This window comes from Hordeum vulgare, chromosome 4H (genome assembly GCF_904849725.1).
Source record: "Hordeum vulgare subsp. vulgare chromosome 4H, MorexV3_pseudomolecules_assembly, whole genome shotgun sequence".
In the NCBI taxonomy this organism is placed as follows: Eukaryota; Viridiplantae; Streptophyta; class Magnoliopsida; order Poales; family Poaceae; genus Hordeum; species Hordeum vulgare.
In genome coordinates this window covers 269613471-269641038 of record NC_058521.1, presented here as the reverse complement: position 1 = coordinate 269641038, position 27568 = coordinate 269613471, and positions in this window count along the sequence as shown.

The following is a 27568-nucleotide window of genomic DNA, read 5'->3' as shown; positions in this document are numbered from 1 at the left end:
ACCAAATTTATTTTTTTGTTAAACGCTTAGGCCGATATTTAGGATTATCGAATTTTGTATCCCCGTGTGAACCTTTGTGATGGTATTGAATAAAATGTGTGGTGTGATACTTGTTTGTTGCATTTCATATGGGTAGTGTAATTACTCTTAGACCATTGTTCTATGCTAATCTCACCCCTCTACAAACATCAGGTGCCTCTGAGACGTGCCCCTACTTCCAACTTTCCGCAGGAACTCACCCAGTTGATTCAGCAACAGAATACCCTGATGCAGCTGATCATCTAGAACCAAAACAATAACAACAACCATCATCCACCCCAGGTCGACAATCTCACCCGTTTCCTGAGGTTGAACCCTCCGACTTTCTCCAGCAGCATTGAGCCCATTGTGGCAGATGATTGGCTCCGCAAGATGGAGCGGGAACTTATCACTGCTGGTTGTACTGAAGCTGAGAAGGTGCGCTTTGCCGCGCATCAACTTGAAGGCCCTGCAGCTGCATGGTGGGAGAACTACACCACCACAAAGCCCAATGCTGGAGTCACTTGGGAGCAGTTCAAGCAAGCCTTCCATAGCGCACATGTCTCAGCTGGTGCAATGAGTCTGAAGAAGCGTGAGTTTCGCAACTTACGCCAGGGGAATCGCTCTGTGGCTCAGTATGTCGATGAATTTAGCATGCTCTCCCATTATGCACCTGGAGATGTGGCCGATGATGCGGCCAAGCAGGAAAAGTTCTTGGAGGGACTCAATGATGAGCTGAGCATTCAGCTGACTGTAGCCACCTTCAACAACTACCAGGAGCTGGTTGATAAGGCCCTTATCTTGGAGGGGAAACACCAGCAGATGGAGAACCGCAAGCGGAAGTATGGGAATGGAAAGTTCAACTCCGTCACTCAGCAGAAGCCTCGCTACACCCCCTATTCAGGAAATACCGGGACTGGATCCGGTAAGTTTTGAGGACACGTCCAGCATAACCACCAAGTGCACAACCATGGAGGCCACAACCATGGAGGAAATGGGAACCACCGAAACAACAGCAACTTCAAGAATGGCGGTACTGGCACTCAGCAGCATTCAGCTCCAGCTCAGAAGGATCTGAATCACATCACCTCCTTCAAGTGTCAGAAGACGGGACACTATGCCACTGAATGTCCCAAGGACAAGCAGGGAAATGGAAACGGCAACGGCAGCTCTGCAGCAAAGAAGTCCAATCCTTTTCCTCGAGCTCAGGTGAATCACATTGATGCTGAAGAGGTCTATGATCACCGTGATACTGTGGTTGGTAAGTTTTTGCTAAATTCACGTCAAGTATTGGTACTTTTTGATTCTGGTGCAACGCATTCATTCATATCAAGGGTAGTTGTGGAAAAGTATAGTTTGCCAACTAGAACCCTCAGCCAGCCTATTAGTGTCAGTTCCCCAGGAGGCATGATGACAGCCGAGATAGGATGCCATGCTTTGAGTCTCAACATCGGGAACCATAATTTTCCCACCGACCTCATCGTATTAGAGTCCCAGGGATTGGATGTAATCCTAGGCATGGATTGGTTGGCCAAGTATGAAGGGAATATTGATTGTGCCCTTAAGCCTATTTTGCTCACCACCCCCGAGCATAAGCCGATTAAGTACGTGTCTCAGCGCCCGACACGGAGTAAGCGAGTAAACTCTCTCACGGGAGTAATCCAGGAGGAAGTACCGATTGTACAGGAGTACCCATATGTATTTCCGGAGGAATTACCGGGCATGCCACCTGATAGAGAGATTGAGTTCCAGATTGAGCGATTACCCAGAACAGCCCCGATATCCAAGAGACCCTATCGGATGCCCACAAATGACTTGGTAGAAATCAAGAAGAAAATTAAGGAGTTGTTGGACAAAGGGTATATTCGCCCAAGTTCTTCACCTTGGGGAGCCCCAGTGCTCTTGGTTGAAAAGAAGGATAAGTCCTTAAGAATGGTTGTCGATTATCGTGCATTGAACGAGGTTACCATCAAGAACAAGTACCCCTTGCCGATGATCAACGATATGTTTGATCAGTTAGTTGGAGCCCGCATATTCTCAAAGATTGATCTTCGATCCGGGTATCATCAGTTGAAGATTCGTGAACAGGATATAACCAAGACAGCCTTCACCACTCGGTACGGCTTGTATGAGTACACGGTCATGTCATTTGGACTGACTAATGCTCCGGCATATTTTATGAATCTGATGAACAAGGTATTTATGGAATACTTGGACAAGTTTGTCGTGGTGGTCATCGATGACATACTGATATTCTCCAAGAACGAAGAGGAACACAAGGAACATCTGCGTCTAGTTTTGGAGAAACTTCGAGAGCATAAGCTGTATGCAAAGTTTAGCAAATGTGAGTTTTGGTTGAAGGAAGTCGGATTCCTCGGACACGTCATGTAAGGAGAAGGAATAGCAGTGGACCCTGCCAAGGTCGCAGCAGTCACCGACTGGGTAGCACCCACTTTAGTCAAGGAGATCCGCAGTTTCCTCGGACTTGCCGGATATTACCGGAGGTTCATTGAAAATTTCTCAAAGATCGCCAAGCCCGTGACAGAGTTGTTGAAGAAGGAGTCCAAGTATGTTTGGACTGAGGAATGTGAAATCAGTTTTCAAGAGTTGAAGAAACGCCTGGTTACAGCCCCAGTGCTGATATTGCCAAACATTCGGAAGGATTTCCAGGTTTACTGTGACGCTTCTCGTCAAGGACTCGGAGGAGTGCTCATGCAAGAAGGTAAAGTTGTAGCCTATGCATCCAGACAGCTCATACCCCATGAGTTCAATTATGCCACACATGATTTGGAACTAGCAGCCGTAGTGCACGCTCTCAAGACGTGGAGACATTTCCTGATCGGAAATAGTTGTGATGTTTACCCTGATCACAAGAGCCTGAAATATATCTTCACGCAGAAAGAGTTGAATCTCAGACAGAGGTGATGGCTAGAGTAGATCAAAGACTATGACATGAAATTGCATTATCACCCAGGCAAGGCAAATGTTGTAGCCGATGCGTTGAGCCGCAAGAGTTATGTGAACACACTCATAGCAGGAGGATTACCCCAGGAGTTAGCCGATGACCTTCGAGAGCTCAAATTGGAAATAGTTCCAAGAGGATTTGTTGCCACACTAGAAATTCAGTCCACTTTGACAGGAAAGATCCGCGAAGCACAGAAATCAGACAAGGAGATAGCTGAGATAAAGCACAAATTGAAAGACGGGAAGGCTAAAGGTTTTCGTGAGGATGAGCATGGAACTTTATGGTTTGAGAATCGCATTTATGTGCCCAATGATCCCGAACTCAGGAAGTTGATGCTTCAGGAGGCCCATGACTCCCCGTACTCGATACACCCCGGCAACACCAAGATGTATCTAGATCTGAAAGAAAGTTTCTGATGGAGAGGAATGAAGAAAGACATTGCCGAGTTCGTAGCAATATGCGATGTTTGTCAGCGAGTAAAAGCCGAGCATCAGAAGCCAGCAGGTTTGCTCCAACCTTTGCCAATACCCGCGTGGAAATGGGAAAAGCTTGGTATGGACTTCATCACTGGATTACCCAGGACCCGTTCTGGCTATGATTCTATTTGGGTTGTGGTCGATCGTTTGACCAAGGTAGCTCACTTCATTCCTGTGAAGACTACTTACACGAGTGCCAAGCTGGCCAAGATATATATGACCAGGATCGTATGTCTGCACGGAGTACCGAAGAGCATTGTGTCAGATAGAGGGACTCAGTTCACATCAAAATTTTGGCACCAACCGCATGAAACCTTGGGAACGAGATTGGAGTTCAGTACAGCTTTTCACCCACAGACAAATGGACAGACCGAGAGAGTCAACCAGATTCTGGAAGACATGTTGAGAGCTTGCGCGCTAGACTATGGGTCTAGTTGGGATGACAATTTGCCTTATGCCGAGTTCTCATACAACAACTGCTACCATTTGAAGATGGCCCCTTTCGAAGCTCTATACGGAAGGAGGTGCAGAACACCGTTGATGTGGGATGGAGTTGGAGACCGACAACTTTTTGGTCCCGACCTTTTCCGAGATTCTGAAGAGAAGGTCAAGCTTATTTGTGACCGACTCAAAATAGCTCAGTCCAGGCAGAAAAGTTATGCTGACAGCAAACGCAAGGAAGTAACATACGAAGTGGGAGACCGAGCATATCTTCGTGTGTCTCCACTTCGAGGAATCAAGAGATTTGGTGTGAAAGAAAGTTAGCACCCCGATTCATTGGCCCCTACAAAATTCTTGAGCGTAGAGGCGAAGTTGCATATAAACTGGAACTGCCGGAAGAATTTTCCGGAGTTCATGATGTCTTCCATGTTTCCCAGTTGAAGAAATGCCACGCTGAGATGGCCGATGTTCCGTTGAGAGATACAGTGCCCCTAGAGGCCATACAACTTGACAGTGATCTGACGTATGGGGAGAAACCCGTCAGGATTCTCGAGACTGCCAACAGAGTTACCCGCAGCAAGATCATCAAGTTCTGCAAGGTGTTGTGGAGCCACCACACCGAGGAAGAAGACACCTGGGAATGAGAAGAGGATCTTCGTCGAGACCACCTGCACCTATTTTCTAACCAACCCGAATCTCGAGGGCGAGATTCATCTTAAGGTGGGTAGGTTTGTAACTTCCCAATTTTCCTAACTGGGAATGTTTTACATTGTAGCTAAGCATCTATGCATATTGATTGAAATAAAGTTGCATTTGAATTCTTTCGACTTTTGCTTTTGCATTTCTATTTTTCTTCACACGAGAAATGCCGGGAAATGATCTCTTGCACGCAAGAGAGAGCGGAGGAAAATGACCCTCCAAAAAAGTGAGGCATCTCTGAAATATTTGGAGCCAAGAAAGCCAAGGTTTTATCGCGAAAATATTTGCAAAAAGAAAATAAAGCATTTAGGGGATTTTCTGAAAAAAAAACATTTTTAAAAAAGTTTTTATTTTTGCCTTGGAAAAATGTTAATCACGTAGAGGATAATTTTTCTGAAATTTTTGGTATATAATACCCTACATTAATTATTATTTTTTGTTTCCTTTTATTTTAGTTTTAGTTTCTGTTAAAAAAACAAAAAAAAAGAAATAGGAGGCATTCTGGTGGTGATCCCCATCGCCAGGAACAAGCACCCACGCCAAACCGCAGCTCGAGGCCAACCCCCACGCACCTCCTCCTCATTATTTATTTTTTCTTTTCTTTTCCCCTTCCCTTTCTTTCTTTTTTTTTCTCTTCTCTCACTTTCCTTTCCTCTTCTTCTTCCTTCCTTCCCTGTTCTCCCGTGGTATTCCTTTTCTTCCCAGCGCCCTTGCCATGGCAGCCCGATCCCCACCCGGATTCTCCCTGCTCCTTCCCTCCCGAGCGCCCCTCTCCCCCTATAAATACTGCCCCCGGTCCCCGCACTCCGTTCCACCCCGCCGCCGCCCCGCCCAAGCTCCGCCCCGCCGCCCCTGCTGCACCGCCGGAGTTGGCCACCACCACCGAAACCCCGAGCTCCCCTGCTCGCCCGACGCCCCACACCGCACCTCCCCGACGCCTCCATCAGAACGTCGGCGATCCCCTTCGCCGCCCGGACGTCTCCCCCACCTCAGCCGACCGCTGGAACCCCTTCCCCACCACCACCTCTTCTCCTCGGACTCGCCGGAGTAGAGCAGCCCACGGTGAGCACCCCCATCCCTCCTCCATCGTTAGATCAAAACCGACGCGCTAGATTAGCTCCTAGTTACCCTTTCGGTTTAGCTAAGAAAACCGCTCGGTTTTCTATTTACTTTACTTAGCTGAAGTGGTTTCTATTAGATTTCGGCCGTTTGTTAGTTTTCCCGCAGAACTCACTCCCCCTTAACCAATCAGGGACTGCCACGTATTCGGTTAGAATCTGTTTTCTTTTTCTGTTTAGTTCCAAAAATAGCAAAGTTTCAATTTTGTTTCGAGCATAGCTTTTGATCCCGAAGTACAATGAGGTTGATTCTTTTTCCAGTAGATCCCAAATTTTATGTAGTTTGTAAAATCATATTATTTGTCTATGTTTGAAATTCTCAAATTTGAATTAGATCAGATTTAGTTTAAACCTTGTTTTGCTTATTCCAGGAGTTTAAAAAATGATTTTGAGTTGATTCTTTTTGCTACTTCTTCCTAGTGATTATATCTTACTGTGGTAGAAGCTTAAATTTTTGTGTAATATTTTTACTTGGGTTTTCAACAGAAACATGTTTCTGCCTTAGTGTCGTGTGTTGAATTCTTTCACTTAGGCCATAGCAAATTTTTACTTGTGATGTTATTTTTACTTGTTGTTTGATTGTAGTGCTTATGGTGTGTATTTGTTTGTATCGGTAGATCACCCGGAGTGCGAAGCTTGTTACATAGAAGCGCTCGATCAAGACAACTATCATCAAGGAAAGTCATTTTGATCATACTATTTCCTATGTTTTTCGATGCATGGTAGTTTCACCTTTCTTTGCCCAATTGCATGATGCTTAGGTACTTGGAAATTTTAGTATAGGTTGTAGTATCATGTGGTAGGCACACAACAACCCCGATACTTGGCCCCGGGACAACAATTTCATATTTGCTATGCTTGAGTAGACGGGATTTCGGTTGAGTGCATAACACGAGTGAGGCAAGGTTGATTAAATAATCAAGACCGGTTAAGACAAGATTTCCAAGACCTCGGACGCAATGCAACTCTCGGTGAAGGACGGTTGATCGGCTCCCTGGAGAAACCAGTGGATGACCCGGGATGCTGGAGACGGCCATGACATCCTGCGGAAAGCTTCACCCAGGCTCGAAGGGACGGACGGAGACTTCAAGACCCAAGGCTTACCTGTACAGCCACAAGTCATTATGGGTTCTGGCTTGGTTGGATAACGCGGCGACTCTGGACAGGCGGTGCTAGCAGATGTAGAAGAACGGTAGGAATGGATGGGCACCGACAGGGATTCAGAAGGACCCGTTGAAAGACCATGTTTTGATCATCCGGTTTTCAAACACCCTGAAGTGCGAGGACATACACGGAGGCGATCAAATCTTGTGGGGAACGTGTGCAAAACACTGCAGAGTGCCCAACCTAATCGATTGGCCGTGTCCACGGTCATGGACAACTTGAGCCAAAGGCATTGAAATTTCCCTGAACTCTCGACACAACTTAATAGTGATATGGGTATTAACAACAACTCGGGTACGCGAATTGGTTGGCGGAACCATCTCGTTAACAACAAACAATGTAGTAATATTTTGCTTTCAGCCCCTCTTGTTGTAGGATAAAATTGGCTTTATGCAAAACTTATAGCCCCACCTGCCAAATATGCATGTAGAGATAGTTGATTATTATTTTTACCCCTCTCTTTGATGACTTGCCGGCATATTCCATATTCTGACCTACACGGCTGCAACGTATCATGTTGCAGAGTACTTTTCCGACCAGGAGTGAGGCTACGATCTACGCTCAGCGACATGCCCTGGAGTCGGATGGACTCGTCTACGTGATGCTTCCGCTAGTCTTCGTTAGTTATCTCATGAGATGGCCTTCAACCACTTTATTGTAATCTTTTATTGTAATAAAGTACTCGATATGAGATTTCGATTAATAAACCTGTGTGATTGAACTCTTGATATATACATTGATGTACTGAGTGTGTACCAGCATAATCTTGGGATGGTACGGAAACACCAGAGGCTTGACTCGTCTTGAGTCGGGTTGCTACAAGCCATTAGTTGGAATCCGGGCCCGCCATTGCTTCTTCATAGTTCGAAGTTTCACCTTTGTCCAACAACATGGTTTCCATCACATGGTTGCCATAGCACTGTTGTGCGGAACGTACCATTGTGGACCTTCGTGGTTCAGTAGCAACTTGATCCGAAGCTTCGTGATCATCATCATTAACTTCCTCTTCAGTTGGCATAGGCGCCACAGGAACAATTTCCCGCGATGCGCTACTCTCCGGTTCGAGAGGGGGTGTAATTACCTCATCAAGTTCTACTTTCCTCCCACTTACTTCTTTCGAGAGAAACTCTTCCTCTAGAAAGGATCCGTTCTTGGCAACAAAGGTTTTAGCTTCGGATCTAAGATAGAAGGTATACCCAATAGTTTCCTTAGGGTATCCTATGAATACGCATTTCTCCGCTTTGGGTTCGGGCTTCTCTGGTGTAAGTTTCTTCTCATAAGCATCGCAGCCCCAAACTTTAAGAAACGAGAGCTTAGGTTTCTTGCCAAACCATAGTTCATACGGTGTCGTCTCAACGGATTTAGACGGTGCCCTATTTAAAGTGAATGCTGCAGTTTTTAAATTGTATCCCCAAAATGATAGTGGTAAGTCGATAAGAGACATCATAGATCGTACCATATCTTATAAAGTGCAATTACGACGTTCAGACACTCCGTTGCGTTGCGGTGTGCCAGGCGGCGTCAGTTGTGAAACGATTCCACACTTAGGTGTGTGCCAAACTCGTGACTCAAATATTCTCCTCCATGATCAGATCATAGACACTTAATTTTTCTGTCACGTTGATTCTCAACCTCACTCTGAAATTCCTTGAACGTTTCAAACGTCTGAGATTTGTGCTTCATCAAGTAGATATACCCATACCTACTCAAATCATCGGTGAGAGTGAGAACATAATGGTAGCCACCGCGAGCTTCAACGTTCATTGGACCACACACATCAGTATGTATTATTTCCAATAAGACGGTCGCTCTCTCCATTATTCCTGAGAATGGATTCATAGTCATCTTGCCCATGAGGTACGGTTTGCATGTGCAAATGATTCAAAGTCAAGAGACTCTCATGGTCCGTCAGTATGGAGCTTCTTCATGTGCTTAACACCGATATGACCAAGGCGGCAGTGCCACAAGTATGTGGGACTATCATTATCAACTTTACATCTTTCGGTACTAACACTGTGAATATGTGTAACATCACGATTGAGATTCATCAAGAATAAACCATTCACCAACGGAGCATGACCATAAAACATATCACTCATATAAATAGAACAACCATTATTCTCTGACTTAAATGAGTAGCCGTCTCGCATTAAGCAAGACCCTGATACAATATTCATGCTCAAAGCTGGTACTAAATAACAATTATTAAGGTTTAAAACTAATCCCGATGGTAGATGTAGAGGTAGCGTGCCGACGGCGATCACATCGACCTTGGAGCCATTTCCGACGCGCATCGTCACCTCGTCCTTGGCCAGTCTCCGCTTATTCCGCAGTTCCTGCTTTGAGTTGCAAATGTGAGCAACAACACCGGTATCAAATACCCAGGAGCTACTACGAGCGCTGGTAAGGTACACATCAATAACCTGTATATCATATATACCTTTAACGTTGTCGGCCTTCTTGTCCTCTAAGTACTTGGGGCAGTTCCGCTTCCAGTGACCTTTTCCCTTGCAATAGAAGCACTCAGTATCAGCCTTGGGTCCATTCTTTTTCTTCTTCCCGGTATCTGGCTTACCGGGGGCGACAACGGCTTTGCCGTCTTTCTTGAAGTTCTTCTTAACCTTGCCCTTCTTGAAACTGGTGGTCTTGTTGACCATCAACACTTGATGCTCTTTCTTGATTTGTACTTCTGCAGACTTGAGCATCGAGTACAACTCGGGAATAGTTTTCTCTATCCCTTGCATGTTGTAGTTCAGCACAAAACCTTTGTAGCTTGGTGGGAGAGACTGGAGGATTCTGTCAATTATAGCATCATCCGGAAGTTCGACTCCAAGTGAAGTCAGACGACCGTGTAACCCAGACATTTTGAGTATGTGCTCACTGACAGAACTGTTCTCCTCCATCTTACACCTAAATAACTTGTCGGAGACTTCATATCTCTCGACACGGGCATGAGCTTGAAAAACTAGTTTCAGCTCTTGGAACATCTCATATGTACCGTGTTGATCAAAACGCCTTTGGAGCCCCGTTTCCAAACTATGTAACATGCCACACCTAACCAGAGAGTAGTCATCACTCCGCGTTTGCCAGACGTTCAGAATGTCCTGGGCTGCTGCGGGAGCAGGAGGGTCACCTAGCCACGCATCAAGGACATAAGCCTTTTTAGCTGCTTCAAGGATGAGCTTCAGGTTGCGAACCCAGTCCGCATAGTTGCTACCATCATCTTTCAGCTTGTTTATCTCTAGGAATGCGTCGAAATTGAGGTTGACGTTGGCCATCTACAATATTTATAAAGACAAGTTTTATACTAAGTTCATGAAAATTAAGTTCATTTAATCAAATTAAGTATGAAATCCCACTTAAATTGACATCCCTCTAGTCATCTAAGTGATACATGATCCACGTTGACTAACCCGTATCCGATCATCACGTGAGACGGACTAGTCGTCATGGTGAGCAACTTCATGTTGATCGTATTCAACCATACGATTCATGTTCGACCTTTCGGTCTCTTGTATTCGGGATCATGTCTGTACATGCTAAGCTCGTCGAGTCAACCTAAGTGTTTCGCGTGTGTAAATCTGGCTTACACCCGTTGTATGCGAACGTTAGAATCTATCACACCCGATCATCACGTGGTGCTTCGAGACAACGATCTTTCGTAACGGTGCACACTTAGAGGAATACGTTCTCGAAATTTTAAAGAGGGATCACCTTATTATGCTACCGTCGTTCTAAGCAATAAGATGAAAAACATGATAAACACCACATGCAATCATATAGTGACATGATACGACCATTATCATCTTTGCTCATTCGATCTCCATCTTCAGGCATCGCATGATCATCATTGTCACCGGCGTGACACCATGATCTCCATCATCGTGTCTCCGTGAAGTCGTCACGCCAACTACTACTATCACTACTACTATAGCTAACCATTAGCAATGAAGTAAAAGTAGTACACATATGGCGTTGCATCTCATACAATAAATTAAGACAACTCCTATGGCTCCTGCCGGTTGTCATACTCATCGACATGCAAGTCGTGAATCCTATTACAATAACATGATCATCTCATACATCACACATGCAACATCAAAACTTTGGCCATATCACATCACATGTCAAACCCTGGAAAAACAAGTTAGACGTCCTCTAATTGTTGTTGCATGTTTTACGTGGCTGATTTGGGTTTCTAGCAAGGACGTCTTCTTACCTACGTGACAGCCACAATGATGATATGACAAAGCTATTTACCCTTCATAAGGACCCTTTTCATCAAATCTAATCCAACTAGAGTGGGAGAGACAGACACCCGCTAGCCACCTTTATGCACGGTGTGCATGTTTGTCGGTGGAACCAGTCTCACGTAAGCGTACGTGTAAGGTCGGTCCGGGCCGCTTCATCCCACAATACCGCCGGAAAAGAATCAGACTAGTAGCGGCAAGCAATTGAAAAATCATCGCCCACAACCTTTTGTGTTCTACTCGTGGATAGAATCTACGCATAGAAAACCTAGCTCGGATGCCACTGTTGGGTAACGTAGCATAAATTAAAAAAATTCCTACACTATATTCAGATCTTCCTATGGAGAGACCAGCAATGAGAGAGGGGTGAGTGCCTCTTCATACCTTTGAAGATCGCTAAGCGGAAGCATTGCTAGAACGCGGTTGATGGAGTCGTACTCGCGGCGATTCAGATCGCGATGTGATTTCGATCTAGTGCCGAACCACGGCACCTCCGTGTTCAACACACGTGCAGCCCCATGACGTCTCCCGCACCTTGATCCAGCAAGGAGGAGGGAGAGGTTGGGGAAGATCTCCAGCAGCACGACGACGTGGTGTTGTTGGAGAGACGATGTTTCCCGGCAGGGCTTCGCCAAGCACCTTGGGAGGAGGAGGAAGGAGGGGAGCAGGGCTGCGCCGAGGGAGAGAGGAAACCGTGTGCAAAACAGCCCCAAACCCCTAGGTATATATAGGAGGAGAGGAGGGGGGTGCCACCCCTAGGGTTCCCACCCTAGGTGGTGCGGCATCCCCCCCCCCCCAGATGGGAGGTGCGGCGGCCAGGGCAGGGGGAGGGGGTGGCGCACCCCTAGGTGGGCCTTAGGCCCACCAGCGCCTAGGGTTTCCCCCCCTCTCCACCTCCTGCACCTTGGGCCCCTTTGTGGGAGGCGCTACAGCCCACTCTGGGCTGGTTGACTTCCACCTTTTGGCCCATGCTACCTCTTGGGGCTGGTGGCCCCTCCCGGTGGACCCCCGGGACCATTTTCGGTGGTCCCGGTGGTCCCGGTACGCTACCGGTGACGCCTGAAACATTTCCAAATCCAAAACCATCCATCCTATACATCAATATTTACCTCCGGAACATTCCGGAGCTCCTCGTGACGTCCGGGATCTCATCCTAGACTCCAAACAACTTTCGGTAACCTCGTATAACATTTCCCTGTAACCCTAGCATCATCGAACCTTAATTATGTAGACCCTACGGGTTCGGGAAGCATGCAGACATGACCGAGACACTCTCCGACCAATAACCATCAGTGGGATCTGGATACACATGCTGGCTCCCACATGTTCCACGATGATCTCATCGAATGAACCACCATGTCATGGATTCAATCAATCCCGTATACAATTGCCTTTGTCTGTCGGTCTAAAACTTGCTCGAGATTCGATCGTCGGTATACCAATACCTTGTTCAATCTCGTTACCGGTAAGTCTCTTTACTCGTTCTATAGCACGTCATCCTATGACTAACTCCTTAGTCGCATTGAGCTCATGATGATGTTCTACCGAGTGGGCCCAGATGTACCTCTCCGTCACACGGAGTGACAAATCCTGATCTCGATTCGTACCAACCCAACAGACACTTTTGGAGGTACCCGTAGTGCAGCTTTATAGTCACCCAGTTACGTTGTGACGTTTGATAGACCCAAAGCACTCCTACGGTGTCCGGGAGTTGCACAATCTTACGCTCGACGGAAAATACACTTGACGTTAGCAAAGCTTTAGCATACGAACAATACGATCTAGTGCTATGCTTAGGATTGGGTCTTGTCCGTCACATCATTCTCCCAATGATGTGATCCCGTTATGAGTGAAATCTAATGCCCATGATCAGGAAACCATGATCATCTATTGATTAACGAGCCAGCCAACTATAGCCATGCTAGGGACACATTGTGATCTATTGATAACCCACAAGTATAGGGGATCAATTGTAGCCTTTCTCGATAAGGAAGAGTGTCGAACCCAACGAGGAGCTAAAGGTAGGACAAATATCCCCTCCAGTTATATCGACCACCGATACAACTCCACGCACACTTTACGTTCGCTTTACCTAGAACAAGTATGAAACTAGAAGTACTTTGTAGGAGTGATAGGATAGGCTTGCAAGAAAGTAAAGAACACGTAAATAAAACTAGGGGCTGGCTAGATAAAGAAACAACTACAAATGTCTAACGAGTGTGGAAAAGTGGTGGTAGGAGTGGCGGAATTGAACCTAAGCAATTGACTATGTCACTAGATCGATAGCAAGTATAATGTGGTAGAGGCCTCTGCTAGCATGTCATTCCTTACTTGGAATTCTATGCACTTATGATTGGAACTATTAGCAAGCGTCCGCAACTACTAACATTCGTTAAGGTAAAACTCAACCATCGCAATAAGGTATATTGGTCCCCCTTCAATCCCATATGCATCAATTTCTATGCTAGGTTTGAAGCTTCTGTCACTCTAGCCTGCCAATACATAGTCCTATCAACATACAACTAACCCTATGGTGTGATCCACGTGCGCGTTCATATGATGGGCACCAAAGGACAACAACATAACCACAAGCAAATTAAACCAATCATAGCAATTCATCAATCACCGATAGGACAACGATAATCTACTCAGACATCATAGGATAGCAACACATCATTGGATAATAATATGTAGCATAAAGCACCATGTTCAAGTAGAGGGTACAGCGGGTTGCGGGAGTGTGAACCGCTGAATATAGATGGGGGAAGATGATGGAGATGTTGGTGAAGATGACGGACGTGTTGGTGTAGATCGTCGTCACACGAAGATGTCCTGGGCGGCGTTCCGGCGCCGCGGGGAGAGAGGGGGAGAGAGCCCCCTCCTTCTTCTTCTTCCTTGACCTCCTCCCTAGATGGGAGAAGGGTTTGCCCTCTGGGCCATGGTCTCCATGGCGGCGGAGGGGTGAGAGCCCCTCCGAGATTGGATCTCTCTCTCTTTGTCCTTCTGTTTCTGCGCTCCCAGATTCTGCGTTTCAGCGTTTCTTAAATTCCCGGAGATCGGTAACTCCGATTGGGTTGAAATTTTAACACGATTTTCTTCCGGATATTATGTTTCTTGAGGGGAAAGAAGGGCTCCAACCGCCTTAAGGAGTGGCCACAATCCTGCCAACCACGGGACCACTGCCTGGGTGCGGCGACAGGGCTTGTGGGCACTCCGTGCATCGCCTCGGGTTGATTCTTCTTCCCAAAAATCATAAATATTCCAAACAAAATCCCCGTAAGTTTTTATTACGTTTGTACTTCATTTGGTATGGATATTCTGCGAAACAAAAAACATGCAACAAATAGGAACTGGCACTGGGCACTGGATCAATATGTTAGTCCCAAAAATAGTATAAAAAGTTGCCAAAATTATATGAAAGTTGTAGAATATTGGCATGAAACAATAAAAAATTATCGATACGACGGAGATGTATCAGCATCCCCAAGCTTAATTCATGCTCGCCCTCGAGTAGGTAAATGATAAAAAAGATAATTTTTGATGTGGAATGCTACCTAGCATAATCTTGACCATATAATCTAATCATGGCATGAATACTAAAACACGAGTGATTCGAAGCAATAGTCTATCATTTGACATAAAGACAATAATATTTCAAGCATACTAACAAAGCAATCATGTCTTCTCAAAATATCATGGCCAAAGAAAGTTATCCCTACAAAATCATATAGTCTCACTATGCTCCATCTTCCCCACACAACATATTTAAATCATGCACAACCCCGGTTTTAGCCAAGCAATTGTTTCATACTTTAGTTTTCTCAAACCTTTTCAACTTTCACGCAATACATGAGTGTGAGCCATGAACATAACACTATAGGTGGAATAGAATATGGTGGTCATGGAGAAGACAAAAAAGGAGGAGATAGTCTCACATCAACTAGGCGTATCAACGGGCTATGGAGATGCCCATCAATAGATATCAATGTGAGTGAGTAGGGATGGCCACGCAACGGATGCACTAGAGCTTATAAGTGTATGAAAGCTCACAAAAGAAACTAGTGGATGTGCACCCAACTTGCTTGCTCACGAAGACCTAGGGCAATTTTGAGGAAGCCCATCATTGGAATATACAAGACAAGTTATATAATGAAAATTACCCAATAGTATATGGAAGTGACAACATAGGAGACTCTCTGTCATGAAGATCATAGTGCTATTTGAAGCGCAAGTGTGGAAAGAGGATAGTAGCAATTGTCCCTTCTCTCTTTTCTCTCATTTTTTTGTGGGCTCTTTGGCCTCTTTTTTTATTTTTTTATTTTTTTATTTTGGTGGGCATCTTTGGCCTCTTTTTTGTAAATGGGCTTTGCTGGCCTCTTTTATTTCCTCACATGGGACAATGCTCTATTAATAATGATAATCACACTTACAACTCAATACTTAGAGGAATGATGACTCTATATGAAATGCCTTCGGTAGTGTACCGTGACAATGATCTAGCATAGCAATGACATCAAAAAATAGACAAGCCATGGAAAGATCATGCTAGCTATCTTACGATCATGCAATGGCAATATGAAAGTGGTGGCACATGTCATGAGACGGAACGGTGGTAGTTGCATGGCAATATATCTCGGAATGGCTATGAAAATGCCATAATAGGTAGGTATGGTGGCTGTTTTGAGGTAGGCTATATGGTGGGTGTAATGCACCGGCAAAAGTTGCGCGGTACTAGAGAGGCTAGCAATGTTGGAAGGGTGAGAGTGCGTATAATCCATGGAATCAACATTAGTCATAAAGAACTCACATACTTATTGCAAAAGTCTATTAGTCATCGAAACAAGGTACTACACGCATGCTTCTAGGGGAAAGGTTGGTAGGAGTTAACCATCGCGCGATCCCGACCTCCACACAAAGGATGACAATCAATAAATAAATCATGCTCCGACTTCATCACATAATGGTTCACCATATGTGCATGCTACGGGAATCACAAACTTTAACATAAGTATTTCTAAAAATATACAATTACTCACTAGCATGACTCTAATATGACATATTCATGTCGCAAAACTGTTGCAAGGGATCAAACATATCATATTCAGTGATCTACAAGTTTTATGTAGGATTTTATGACTAACCATGTGAATGGCCAACTCTTGTTAACTCTCTACACAGGTATAAGTGAAGCATGAGAGTTTAATTCTTTCTACATAAGATATGCCCCGCTCTAACAAATATAAGTGAAGCAAAAGAGCATTCTACAAATGGCGGTTTTCTATGTGTAGGGAAACGGGCAATCCAAACTTCAAAAGATATAAGTGAAGCACAAGAAGCATTCTATAAAGCCAACCAAGGACCATCTCATACCATCATGGTACATAAAATAAAAAGTAAACATAATCACAAAAGACGCTCCAAGCATTTGCACATATCATGTGACGAATTAAAATATAGCTCCAAGTAAAATTACCGATAGATTGTAGACGAAAGAGGGGATGCCTTCCGGGGCATCCCCAAGCTTAGAGGCTTGAGTTTTCCTTGAATATTACCTTGGGGTGCCTCGGGCATCCCCAAGCTTAGGCTCTTGCCTCTCCTTATTCCTTCATCCATCATGCTCTCACCCAAAACTTCAAAACTTCAATCACACAAAACTCAACAAAACTTCGTGAGATCCGTTAGTATAATAAAATAAATCACCACTTCAAGTACTGTTGTGAACTCATTCTAAATTCATATTAGAATTATATCCACTGTAATCCACTTCACCATGGTTCATACCCCCCGATACTACCCATAGATTCATCAAAATAAGAGAACAACGCATAAAATACAGAATCTGTCAAAACAGAACAGTCTGTAGAAATCTGTATATTCCCTATACTTATGATATCTCAAAAAATCTGAAACATTACGAACGTATGGAAAATTTGCATATCAATCAGCATGAAAATGAATCAACTCAAAAGCTCTTCCAGAATAAACATGAAAATTAATTTCGTGAGCAGAAAGTTTCTGTCTTTTCTTAGCGTGATCAAACAACTATCACCCAAACTAATCGTATAGGCTTTACTTGGCACATTATTTTTAAAAACACAAAGGAATTGTACATGGGGATAATTATTTTTATGAGAAACTTCCATGAAAATTCTACATTGTTTCCATGAGCATGAACACAAGTGTTCAAGGTCGACCCTCACTTCCGCAATGCATCACCTTTCAATCGCTTCTCTTTTTTAAAAAGTTTTAAGTTCCCCTCTATATTTTATTTGTTTTTAAACTAAATAAAAGCACTCAATAGAAATAAATGACTCTCTAAAACTTCCGGGTTGTCTCCCAGGCAGCGCTTTCTTTAAAGCCATTAAGCTAGGCATAAAGTGCTCAAGTAATGGATCCACCCGGATCCGAAGGTATATCAAAGCCAATTTTTATTAGAAATGATTTGAAATTTAGTAGTGAGCACACGGTAAAATATATCAAGCAATGACGAAGTCTAACTCTCTTCCTATTCATTGGAATGTCATAAAAGAACAATTCATGCACACCAAGTAAAGGCCAATACATAGCATAAGCAGTTTCTTGCAATTTTATCGTATTGGAAACATAGAGAGGTGGAGATGTAGTTGCTCTCTCGTAATAATTGCAAGTAGGAGCAGGAAGAACATGCATATTATATTCATCTAAATCATCATGTGTAACATAAGGAACTATAGCTAGCTCATCTTCATAAGCATCATTCATAATGGCATCATGGCCACAAGCATAGCAAGCATCAAGTTCATCAAAAAGGGATATTTCAAACGAATCCAAGGGATCATAGCATTCATCCTTCGGTAAGAACGAAGGGAAATTAAATAATGTATGAGTAGAAGAGTTACTCTCATTAGAAGGTGGACATGGGTAGCTAGTCCTCTCTTCCTCTTTTTGTTCTCCGCTCTCCTCTTCATCTTTTTCATCTAGTGAGCTCACAATTTCAGCATTTTCTTCTACCATAGTTTCCTGCAAAATAATAGTCTCTTCTTGGGCAGCATAGGATTTCTCCTTAAATCATTCAATATGGGCATTATATTCATAATTAGTATAACAATAACGAAGCATAGCCAAATTTTCAGATCGGTAAGGAGCATCATCATTATCATCACACCTTTTAAACAGAGCCTCAATTTCATAAGCACCCATAAAAGCAACAAACTCTTCTATTTGATCCACATTATAGTAATCATATATACCATTAGCATAAGAAGCCAAGGTTCTATGATCATTAAATTCACAAGAAAAGGGAAGGTGTGGAGCCTTCATCCTAGAGCAACAAGTAACACCATATCTCTTGCATAGTTCCCAAGCATACCATTTCAACAAATGGATTTGATCCCATAAAAGTTTCCCTTTTGAGTCAAGCGATAATCCCTGAAGTATTCATGTTGATCCAACGTATATCCCATTATATAATTGAATGGGGCTTTCTCAGGATTATTAAAGAAGTGCATAATATTTTCCACATAACGAGCCTCGAGGGTTTTAGGAGGTTCCCCATCTCCATGAGTAGCAAGTACACCTAATTTTTTTGGTATTTCGTGTTCCATATCCATAACTAAAGATAGAGAACAACTTAGAACAGCAAATAAATCTACTTAGTGATAAAGCAAACAAACACACACGAGGATATTCACCCCATGCTATTGCTCCCCGGCAATGGCACCAGAAAAAGGTCTTGATAACCCACAAGCATAGGGGATCAATTGTAGCCTTTCTCGATAAGTAAGAGTGTCGAACCCAACGAGGAGCTAAACGTAGGACAAATATTCCCTCAAGTTCTATCGACCACCGATAGAACTCTACGTACACTTTACGTTCGCTTTACATAGAACAAGTATGAAACTAGAAGTACTTTGTAGGAGTGATAGCATAGGCTTGCAAGAAAGTAAAGAACGCGTAAATAAAACTAGGGGCTGATTAGATAAAGAAACAACTACGAGTGTCTAACGATTTTGGAGAAGTGGTGGTAGGAGTTGCGGAATTGTCCCTAAGCAATTGACTACGCTACTAGATCGATAGCAAGTATCATGTGGGAGAGGCCTCTGCTAGCATGTCATCCCTTACTTGGAATTATATGCACTTATGATTGGAACTATTAGCAAGCGTCCGCAACTACTAATGTTCATTAAGGTAAAACCCAACCATAGCAATAAGATATATTGGTCCACCTTCAATCCCATATGCATCAATTTCTATGCTAGGTTTGAAGCTTCTGTCACTCTAGCCTGCCAATACATAGTCCTATCAACATACAACTAACCCTATGGTGTTATCCACTCGCGCGATCATATGATGGGCACCAAAGGACAGCAACATAACCACAAGCAAATTAAACCAATCATAGCAATTCATCAATCACCGATAGGACAACGATAATCTACTCAGACATCATAGGATAGCAACACATAATTGGATAATAATATGTAGCATAAAGCACCATGTTCGAGTAGAGGGTACAATGGGTTGCGGGAGAGTGAACCGCTGAATATAGATGGGGGAAGATGATGGAGATGTTGGTGAAGATGACGGAGGTGTTGGTGTACACTACTGGAATGCAGAATTTTGCCGTCTGCTTGGCCTTTGCCATCTACTAAAACATGGCAAAGGTACTCTTTGCCGGAAGCTGACACAGTGCTGACGGCAAAGAGGTGGCTGATGGCAAAACTTTATTTTGTCGTTGGCCACCTCTTTGCCTTCCACTTGTGGACGGCAAAGAAGCCCTGCGCGGACGACAAAGGGAGGGCGGAGGGCAAAGCCCCCCCCCCCAAACTTCCGAAACCACACCCCACCCACCCCTCCCCTTTGCCGTCTGCCTGGGGGCCTTTGTCGTCCTCCTGGGAGTGCGGCGGACGGCAAAGGGGACGGCGGCCCACCAACCCAACCCCCAACCGATGCCCCCCCGGGACCTTTGCCGTCTGCCTGGGGGGCCTTTGCCGTCTGCTTGGGAGCGCGGCGGATGGCAAAGGCCCATCAAATACACTCACGCCCGCCCCCTCCAACCGACACTTCCTGCCGACCCCTGCTCGAATCCCCCACCGCGCGCGCCGCCGCCTGCCCCGTGCCGCTTCCCCGCACCGCCTCCTCCCCGCGCCGCCTGCCCCACGCCGCCCGCGCCCTCGCCCTTTCCCTCCTCGCCGTCCTCCCTCCGCTCGCACCCTCACCCTCCTTGATGTCTTCACTCCGCCCGCGTCGTCGCCCTCGGCCTCCCTCGCCGTCCACCCTCAGCCCACGCTCGTGCCCTTGCCCTCCTCGTCGTCCTCCCTCGCCACCTCCCTCGCCCTCGTCCTAGCACTCATTTCCCGGCCAGACCCGCTCCTCACCTCCTCAACTGCGACAGTGGTGACCGCCTCTTCCTTGGTTCAGGTCAGTCCTCTCTCTCTCTCTTTCTCAGATTTTCTACAATCTTTAATAGTAGGATCTCTATGATAGGGTTTTGACTTGTTAATGACTATCAAATAGTCCCTTCATGTAGGCACTAGTAGTCATTTTAGCATAGGGAGTAGAACTATCGGCTTCCATATTTTGTCCTTTTGTGTATTGTAGGATTAAGCATAATATACTTCTGCAACATTTTCATAGAACATTTGTAAAGGCTGCGTATGTGTCCGTTTTGACATTCTTATGGTTGCTATGCTTGTTTTTATTAATGTAGGCCGTTGATATAAAATGTTAAGTGGTGTAAGTATGAGCACATGACTCCCCATATTGTTGATAATTGTAGAGAATGCTTGCATTTTCTCTCTGGGCTCTAGTTGATAATTGTAGAGACTGCTTCCCCCGACCCCCTACCCCTGAACCCTGACGCCACTAACCCAACCCCCGAACCCCGTCCCCCGACGCCCTACCCCTGACCCCCCGACGCCACTAACCCCAACCCCCGGCCCCCGCCCCCGACACCACTAACCCCCAACCCCCGATCCCCGACGCCACTAACCCCCAACCCCCGACCCCCGACGCCCGACACCTCTTCGGCCTCTTGTTAACCGAAAAGACCCCCGACCCCCGACACCAGTGACCCTCGACCCCCGACGACAATGTCCCCTGACCACAGACGCCACTAACCCCAACCCCCGACGCCACCGACACCCGAAACCACCGACCCTCGACGGCACTAACTCCCGACGCTACTAAACCCCGACGGGGGTCATTGTTTTGTAAATTATGAGTTAGATCACATATTTTCCGATTATGTTAATTATAAAAACATCGTATTTGTGTTGATCGTGTGAATTTCAATGTGCAGTTGTTCGACGACCTCCACGTGCGTTGGACGAGCTCCGCCCTTGCGTTTGTTGGTGAGCACAAATGACTTCTCCTCCTACCCCCTTAATTTGCTCTGTCCCGGCCTTCGTGGCGATGAAACTTGCTAGCTATAGGTTTCTTCAATCATGAGTATGCGTGACCAGTATGCGTCTCCCGTTCGAAAGGGCGACATCTACAAATATGCATTTCTTTGCATATTTATAACCGCCATCCTTTCGAATTGTCCAACATTATCCATGGACAACCCGAGTATGTGTAGATTGGGTTCGTTTTCCCCTATGCTATGCTCTGGATCCGCTGCAGAATTTCGTCAGTGCCTCCCTGTTGTTCTCCGGGTACACATCCTCTCTGCTTATTGCCGAGACGTGTATCAGGAGAACAACAGGGAGGCGTTGCCAAAATTCTGCGTCGCATCTGGAGCAGAGCATGGGAAAACGAACCCAATCTACACATACTCGGGTGGGATTAAGACCTATCTTTACCTATTATTGTATAGGTTGCATGGACATAGTAAAACTAACAAACTTGATTAGCGTATAAATATAGATGATGAATTATATATTTATTTCTTGTGCCCCCATAGGTAGCTAAGCAACATGAGTGATCGTGCTTGGATGTACACTGGTCACCCTAGTCATAAAGACATGACCCATGAATGGTTAACAAAAACCAGGTGGTTTGTGAGAGCCGCATTTGCAAATGGCCAGCAAAAAACATGGTGCCCCTGTCCCAACTGCGAAAACTGGAAAAAGCAGACAGAGTTTGAAATGGGTAAACACCTGCAAAAGTGGGGTTTTACGCCTAACTATACGGTGTGGACTTTTCATGGTGAGTCTGAGCAACGTGCCAGAGCTGAGGTGATTCGTCGTCGCACCGACGAGCATGGTACCGGGATTGAAGACATGGTGCAAGACTTTGATTATGCTTGGGATTCGGACGATGAGATGGAGGAATCTGCAAAGGCCTTCTATGAAATGTTGGAGTCTTCAAAAGATCCTCTCCACAAGCAGACTGAGCTGTATCAGCTGGATGCCATCACGCAAGTAATGGCTCTGAAAGCTCAATTCAACCTAGGCACAGAATGCTACGACGCGATGATGACGATATTTGGACGCTTTCTACCCAAAGGCCATGTACTGCCTACAACCCTGTACCAATCAGAGAAAATCCTCCGTGTACTTAAGATGCCCTATGAGAAGATACATGCGTGTGAGAATGGATGTGCCTTATTTAGGCTTGAGTATGCGGCCTTGAACTATTGGCCCATTTGCAATTCTTCGAGGTATATTGTGGTAGAGAACGGTATGAATGAGAAGAATCAAACCAAAATCCCCATTAGTGTTCTTTGGTATATGCCAATCGTACCAAGACTTCAACGTATTTTCATGGTCGAAGAGACGGCCAGACACATGACATGGCACAAATTGGGAAAAAGAACTGAACTAGATGCGGATGGGAACAAGATGCTGGTACACACTTCAGATGGTTTCGCGTGGAGGCACTTCGATTCATTATATAAGTATAAATCCGAAGATCCAAGGCAACCTAGAGTTGCCATCAGCACGGATGGGTTCAAAGTGTATGGTATGACGGCAGCAAAATACAGTTGTTGGTCTGTATTTTTCATTCCACTAAATTTGCCACCCGGAGAGATTATGAAAAGAAAGAACATTTTCCCGACGTTGATAATTCCAGGGCCCAACTATCCGGGGAAGAATATGAATGTGTACATGCAGCCGCTTAAGGATGAGTTGCAAGAAGCCTGGGATAATGGGATCAAGACCTACGACGCGGCTACCAAAACAAATTTCAAAATGCATGTGTGGTACATGTACTCGACGCATGATTATCCGGCGTTTGCGCTATTCGCTGGCTGGTGTGTGCTTGGAAGGTTCCCGTGCACCACATGCAAGGCAGCTCTTCAGTTCTGTTGGTTGTAGGCTGGTCGCAAGTATTCTTGCTTCGACATGCATAGACAATTCCTGGATCCTGACCATAAGTTCAGAAAATACAAGAAGAATTTCATCAAAAGGTAGAGTTGTCAAAAACACTGCACCAGCTGCGTTGACAGGCCAACAGACCCTTGATCAGTTAAACGCTCTCGAGCCTGATCCTTTGCGTCCAGGATACTTCAAAGGGTATAATATGGAACACTCCTGGACTCACAAGTCATGCTTATGGGATCTGCCTTACTTCAAAGACCTCCTTTGCCCACACAACATCGACGTGATGCACACTGAAAAGAATATTGCAGAGGCCATTTTTGGTACATTGTTCGGCATAGAGGGGAAGTCAAAAGATAATCCTAAGGCTAGAATCAACCTGGAGGCTCTATGTGATAGACCGTTAGAAAACTTGCGACAACGGAAAGGAAAGCAAAGCGTAGCGAAGCCAAAGGCATGGTTCAATCTTGAAAGGCCAGCTATGAGGGAAATGCTATTGTGGGTGAAAATGCGGTTGATGTTCCCCGATGGGTATGCTGCAAATCTAAAGAGGGGAGCGAGTCTTGAGAAATTAAAAATATTTGGTCTCAAGAGTCATGATTGGCACATATGGATTGAGCGGGTAAAGCCGGTGATGTTGCGTGGCTTTATCCCTGAGGATGAATGGCTAGTACTGGCAGAGCTGAGCTATTTCTTCCGTTCTCTTTGTGCGAAAGAACTATCGTCTAGCGTGCTAGATGAAATGGAAGAGTTGGCGCCAGAGTTGATCTGCAAATTAGAAAAGATCTTTCCACTGGGCTTCTTTAATCCAATGCAACATTTGATTTTGCATCTCCCGACCGAGGCAAGAATGGGGGGCCCGTTCAAAATTGATGGTGCTACTCAACTGAAAGGATGCAGAAGACGCTTCGAGCTAAGTGTAAAAATAAACATAGAATTGAAGCATCGATGGCCGAGGCATTCATTACTGAGGAGGCGGCAAACTTCGTGATAGCACACTACGAAGCCAAAAATCATCATTTGCATAACTAGAAGCCTCGGTACAATGATGGCGATCCAAAAAAAGTTCGATCCAACCTCAGCCTATTCAAAGGGAAGCTCGCACCATCCGGTGCTTCGAAAGGGAAATCGTTGGATGTCGAAGAATGGCGGACCATTTCATTGTATATCTTCACGAACCTAACAGAAGTGCGGTCTTACATCGAGTAAGTTCTTGGTAATTTATTGTTCCGCAACTTCTAATTGCTTTGAACTACTCTTATTCCCGGATATTTGATATAGTCGATACATCGCTGAATTCTCGGATGGAGCGGTCATCGAAAAGGATTCTGTCGAAGAGTATGAGCTTCTTGCAAAGCATGGAGGCGACTATCCCGGTTTCATCTCTTGGTTCAAAGAAAGGGTAATTAATTACCATTAAGGGCCCATTTGATTTCTTGGTCTAATTTGCGGCTAATGCATCCATTCTTTCCTATTAAACTTGTAGGCTGATGCAGAGTCTATGGACGCCGAGGTGAGACAAGTCGCTAATGGTTTTGACTATAAGGTCCGTTCATTTGACAAATACAACATCAACGGGTATCACTTTCATATGTATGCCCGATCTAAAGACTACAAATTGTTCCGTCTCTGCTATCAGCGAAGGAGACATCAAGTATTATGGAAGAGCTGAAGCAATTTATGAACTTCTATTCTATGGTGAAAACCCACCAACCGTCGTAGTCTTCAAATGTTATTGGTTTCAGTCGAAGGAGACTAGAAAGACTCGTGAACATATAGGACTAGTCGAAATCAACCAACACACCCACTTAGATGTTCCTGATGTCTATATTACGGCTCAACAGGCGACACAAGTTTTCTATCTACCGTGGGCTTGCCAAACTGATCCAAATCTCAAAGGTTGGGATGTCATTTATGAAGGGCCACCACATTTTAGACCACCTACCCTCAATGATTACGAACCTCACATTAACCCAGACACATATGAAGGAGAATTCTTCCAAGAAACATGTATGTCCAAGAAACGTTTCAAAAACCGCTCTACTTCACCCCAGAACAATGAAGTAGACAGCGGCACTGAATCCTTCTTAACCCTGAGCCCGAACAGGAAGAGCTCGAAGAAGAAGAGGTTACTGCTGCGGATGACCTGTCACTTCTTGACCGATTACATAATGGTGGCCTTCCACATGTTCTTCGTGATAGTGATGATGATGATGCATTTATTGATGATAGTGATGATCATGATGCATTTATTGACCCTGAAGCATATATAGACGAGCATGATTGTTATTAGTTCATGTCAGGTATTCAATTATTATACTATATATGAATTTTGAGTTCATGTTAGGTATTCGATTCTTATTAGTCATGTTGGTATTTATGACGATGATACACTTCAATTATATAAATTTTATTACTCATGTTGGTATTTATGTTGTACTAATTTCATTTACTCTTAGTCATGACAGGTGTTGAAAGATGGTGGGAAAGGGTCGACAGCACACCGCGGCTCCTTCTTCGTCGGCGGGTGATGGGATGGGTACTTCCATTCCTGCCTCGCCTCTTCGGAGAGCGTTGCTCTCTACTCTGCATGAAGCGTCCCCCGTGAGAGGAGGTCGACCCCCCGCGAAGCCGAGAGGTACTAAAGGTACACGTTGTATTCATGTTGGTATTTATGTTGTACTCATGTTGTATGCATATTGGTATTTATATACATTTTATTACTCATGTTGGTATTTATGTTGTACTAAACGTACACATGGCCGCGGGAGAGGTAGGGCGGTGGCTGCCACGCCTTCTGAGGTGGAGGCTACACAGTCTCCGCCACCACCCGAAGATGATTCACCTGAGAACAAGACTTCTAGGGTGGATTCGTATGAGGTGGAGGCTACACGGTGTCCGGTTCACGAGCCTCAGGTCGACGAGCCTTCGACCCACGAGACTCGTGTCCCAGAGGCTTCGTTCCAGGCGACTCCGGAGCAAAGTAGCGATGAGGGTACGTCCCAAGAGACCAAGTGGGATACCTGGGCTGAGCCAATTGGCCATGCTGGTAGCAACGAGGAGCTGGGTGAGGGGGCTACCGTCTACCAGTGTGATAGTTCGGGGCTCCCGCTCGTGCCGGTGACCCCCGAGCAGAGGTGGTCGATTAGGCCAAATGGGGACAAGTAAGTTAATTTACTCTTATTTAATATTTTGCCTTCGCGTTTTCTCAAATATCTAATGTTTTGGCTTTAATTTGTCATACCGTAGCGGTTGGATTGTTGCCAAGGGTGTCCGCAAGCCCAACAGCGTCCTTGGTGTGCTTTGCCGTAAAAACTTCCCAGGGTTTGTGACGTTGCCCGGTCGGGAGCGAGACGTAGGAATAACCTGGGAGCACTACTAGGGTGCCCCGGCCCTGCCGGAGGTGGATATCAACGGTGTTTTGTGCCACACGAGGGCCGACATGGTGATCCAACAGTTCTGGGTAATTTCTCCTTCACACAATTATAAATAAACCATAGCTATTTATTGTACTAATCGGTGTTGTCTCGTTTGCAGACCTACTACAGGTGTGAGGAGGGATACGAGGAGGACGCGAAAAAGGTTATCGAAGCCGAATGTCGCCGCCTACTTCAAAACTTTGGGCACGGGGCTCGGGTGTAGGCTGTTCGAGACTACTATGCCACGCGGCGTATTAGGATTGACAAGGCAAAGTGCCGTGATGCTAAGATGGAGAAGGAGCATTACATGAAGGTAATTACATATTATTAAGGCTTTGTAGTTAGTTCCCTTGATTTGGTTCTTACGCGCTCAAATTTCTCTTTATTAACTTAGGTGCCCCCGAGATGGTGTGTGGATAAGATGGATTGTTGGGAGGCCTTGGTGGATCAGTGGTGCTCCGAAATGTGGGAGGCCAGCCACAACAACGCCAAGGAGAGGCGTGGCAAAATGGTTGGTGTGCCACACCATCAAGGGAGCGTCAACTTAATCCAATTTGGCGAGAACTGGGTATGTGGTTTGCTTCATGCCTCATGCAATTCATTCTTAATGCTATCCTGAGTCCGTTACTAATACAATTTTCCTCTCTCTCTTTTAGGCGCGTCACAATAAGACGGAGGTGCCACAGATGTATGACCTGTATGCGATGGACCATACTGCCTCGTACAAGAAGGTCAAGGCATTCTCTGAGTCTGACCTCGAGCATCCAGAAAACTTC